Raw genomic sequence first — 4316 nt, 5'->3', positions numbered from 1 at the left:
AATTATTTTTATTTATTTATTTATTTGACAGAGAAAGAATGAGAGAGAGTGGGCACGCCAGGGACTCCAGCCGCTGCAAATGAACTCCAGGCACAGATGGCCCCTTGTGCACCTGGCTAACGTGGATCCAGGGGAATTGAACCAGGCTCCTTTGGCTTTGCAGGCAAACGCCTTAACTGCTAAGCCATCCCTCCAGCCCCGGGTCCGCCATTTTTTAGACAGCCTCTCTTTGGCCTACAGCCCACCAATTAGGATAGTGACCCTCCAATCTCTGCCTCCCAGTGCTGAGCTTACTGGGGCATGCCTCCCCACTCAGCATGTGGGCACTGGGGATTGAACTCAGCTCCTCACGTTTGCAAGGCAATGTTGTCTCCCTAGCCCCTGGAACTCAATTTCTCCCTGAATGTTTTAGCTTTTCCCAGTTTAGTCTCCCCTCCCCCCACCACCCCGCCAGCTACAGTGTCTTCCAGGGACCCCAGCAGATGTTACATGAGCAGCTATGGTTCAGAGGGGCTGGAGAGACGGGTTAGCGGTTAAGCGCTTGCCTATGAAGCCTAAGGACCCCGGTTTGAGGCTCGATTCCCCAGGACCCACGCTGGCCAGATGCGCAGGGGGGGGGGGGCGCATGCATCTGGAGTTCATTGGCAGAGGTAGGAGGATCACCAAGAGTTTGAGGCCACCCTGAGATTACATAGTGAATTCAAGGTCAGCCTGAGCTAGAGTGAGACCAAAAATAAAAAGAAAAAAATAAAATAAAATAAAATAAAAAGAATGGGTCAGGATGCCCAGGTTCCAGATCTAGCTGGAAGTCAGCAGGGTGACAGTTCATGGAGGGCCACCGCATGCCCGCCCACCCTCCCTGCAGCTGAGGAGCAGTGAGCCTGTTTGCTGAAGGATCCCCAACACCGGGCACCCAGTCACGCAATGCCCGAGGTGGACGCCATGCTCCTCCGAGTCGCTCAATCAAAGCCACACAGTGCACTCTGAGCTCTGGGCGGATGGCATCTGCCTTCTGCTGTTGGCGTTGTCCTGGCAAGAGAGCAAAAGTGGTGGTTTGGTGTGCCAAGGCCAAGCTGCCGGAAGGCCAGGCACGTCCCCTAAGGGGAGTTACTCTCAAACGTGAAGGCGCGCTGCTCTGCTACGTTTCTCATGAAAAAGTTGCATGCACCTGGCCGGAATAAGCAGTTCCCCTCCGCTGATCTTTATACATTCTATTTGCATATATGTGTGTTTTGCGTGTGTTTCTATGTGTGGTGCATGTGGCGGCTAGGAGAGGTCCATCCACCTTTTTATTTATTTTGGTTTTTCCACATCTCACTCTAGCCCTGGAATTCAGTATGTAGTCTCAGGGTGGCCTCGAACTCACAGCAATCCTCCCACCTCGTCTGCCTCCCAAGTGCTGGGATTAAAGGCATACGCCGCCACGCCCGGCTCATCCACCGTTTTTTATTTTTTTTAATATTTTTTGTTCATTTATTTATTTATTTTTTTGAGAGCGAAAGATAGAGGGAGAGAGAGAGAATGGGCGCGCCAGGGCCTCCAGCCTCTGCAAACGAACTCCAGACGCGTGCGCCCCCTTGTGCATCTGGCTAACGTGGGACCTGGCGAACCGAGCCTCGAACCGGGGTCCTTAGGCTTCACAGGCAAGCGCTTAACCACTAAGCCATCTCTCCAGCCCTCATCCACCGTTTTTTGAGACAGGACCTAGAGCTCACCAATTAGGCTAGCATGACTGGCCAGAAAGCTCCAGAGACGCTCCTGTCCCCGCCTCCCCAGCACTGGGGCTCGCAGCGTGTGACGTGCGTACCGGGGACCGCACCCAGGAACTGCTGGGGAAGCAGGCGCTTTCCACACAGAGCCATCTCCCCGGTCCCTCTCCGTACTCTTCTCTCCTCAAGAAATCCTTCCAAATGCCTCCTCTCATGCCAACACGCTGGGCTCGTATCACCTCCTCAGACTAGCAAGAGAACCTCCCACATGTCCCTGCAGGGTCTGCCAAGGTTCCTGAACGCGGCCACCGCGGGACTTCCACGCGACAGGGGTCCACTTTGAATTCTCGTAAAGCAAAGCGTGAGCCCAACGCCTGGACAGCACTTCACATCCGCTGAATCTGATGAATATGCTCTCCTATTCCAGGGGCTGGGGAGATGGCTGAGCGATTAAGGCGCTTGCCTAAAAAGCCAGAGGACCCGGATTCAATTCCTCAACACCCATGTAAAGCCTGATGCACAAAGTGGTGCACGTGTCCGGACTTTGTTTGCAGTGGCTGGAAGCCCTGGCGCGCCCATTCTCTATCTGCCTCTCTTTAATTAAAAAAAAAAAAATTCTATGTGCGTAGGAATGAAACTTAGTAGCAGAAGCCAGTAAGCTAGAAAGGAGATATAAAGGGAACAGAAAGGGGAGGGGGACTTAATAGGATAGTATTGCATATATGTAAGTAAAACAGATTAATGGGGGTGAAATGGCCTAAGTGAGGTGAGGGGAAGAGATTGAGTAAGGAAAGGTGGAGGGAGGGCTAATCAAAACCTAAAAGGATATAAATAAGTCATATGGAAACCTACGTTTTTGGACAATGGAACACTCAGGAGCCATAGATTGTCACTAGAAAATTTTCAGTGTCAGGGATGGGATATCTTCCAGTGAGTTGTTGGCCAGGGAGGCCCCTGATGCCCCCAAAACATTACAGGCCATTGCCAAGGCCCTTGGCTTCCCACCAGAAATAAATGGTAAGACTCTGTTGCTGAAGACTACACATACTTGGGCCACAAGGCCACTGAGAAATCCTGCTAGAGCTGAGCTGAAAACCTCCTCCATATAAACCAGCTGACAGAAGGGTGGAAGAAGCCATTCTGCATGCAGTTCAATGGGAGAGAGAGAAATCACCAGTGAAGATACTCCACAGTGGACACTGCAAGCCTTATTTTGGCCAACCAGGCCAAATGAGCCAACGGGTACAATAGTGGCATGTCTTTTGTGGAGGAAACCAGCCACTCTAACTTGACTGGAGGCCCGCTCCATGGGAGGGAATACATCCTTGATACTGAATCGACAACAGGGGTCGTCATGAACCCTGGGGATATAACGGTCTGCTGCTCTCTGCTAAACGTATATAGTATGCTCACCAAACTGCCCAGTAAGCACTTCTCTTAATGTTCATACCCTTATATTAATGCTACTCTCACTTTTGCTTAGAGAACTTTCTCTTTTCAGATGGCAGTGACCTTGGGATGACTCAGAAGGCACCATGGTGCTGAGAAGTGACAGAGGAGTGCTCAGCACTGCAATATCTCTATCACACCTTCCATGGCTCAGGGTCCATTGTGGAAGAGGTGGCAGAAAGAATGTAAGAGCCAAAGGAAGGGTAGGATTGCTTATAATGTGCTCTTCCGGACACAAAATGGCCTGGATATCCATGACCTCATAGTGCCTGACACTACCTATACACAAGACCATCATAAGAAGAGAAAAAGATGATAACATCAAAATAAAAGAGATGACTGGAGAGATGGCTTAGCGGTTAAGCGCTTGCCTGTGAAGCCTAAGGACCCTGGTTCAAGGCTCGATTCTCCAGGGTCCACATTAGCCAGATGCATAAAGAGGCGCACGCATCTGAAGTTTGTTTGCAGTGGCTGGAAGCCCTGGTGCGCCCATTCTATCTGCCTCTTTCTCTGTCTGTCACTCTCAAATAAATAAAAAAAAATGAACAAAAAAATTAACAAAATAAAAGATCCTAATTGAGAGGGGAAGGGGATATGATGAAGAGTGGATCTTCAAAGGGGAGAGTAGGGGAAGGGAGGGGCGTTACCACAGGATATTATTTACAATTATGGAAGTTGCCAATTAAAAAAAATAATATGGGGCTGGAGAGATGGCTTAGCGGTTAAGCGCTTGCCTGTGAAGCCTAAGGACCCCGGTTCGAGGCTCGGTTCCCCAGGTCCCACGTCAGCCAGATGCACAAGGGGGCGCACGCGTCTGGAGTTCGTTTGCAGAGGCTGGAAGCCCTGGCGCGCCCATTCTCTCTCTCTCCCTCTATCTGTCTTTCTCTCTGTGTCTGTCGCTCTCAAATAAATAAATAAATAATTTAACGAAAAAAAAAATAATAATATGCACGCCTTTTCAGATGGAAGGGTTCCAAAATGCTTTGAGCTTTGCTCCTATGAAGAAGCTTGTAAGGCCCAGGTCACCCTCAGAGCACCCATGCTCAAGAGCTCTGGCTGATCCCAACTTCCCGCCATCCACCCTACCCACCAGCAAGCCCAAAACAGGCCACCGGGTGCCCTCTGCTGGATCTTCCGGACAATGACAGCACCAAGAAC

Source organism: Jaculus jaculus, chromosome 19 (genome assembly GCF_020740685.1).
Source record: "Jaculus jaculus isolate mJacJac1 chromosome 19, mJacJac1.mat.Y.cur, whole genome shotgun sequence".
Classification (NCBI taxonomy): Eukaryota; Metazoa; Chordata; class Mammalia; order Rodentia; family Dipodidae; genus Jaculus; species Jaculus jaculus.
Note: the sequence above shows the minus strand (reverse complement) of the source record.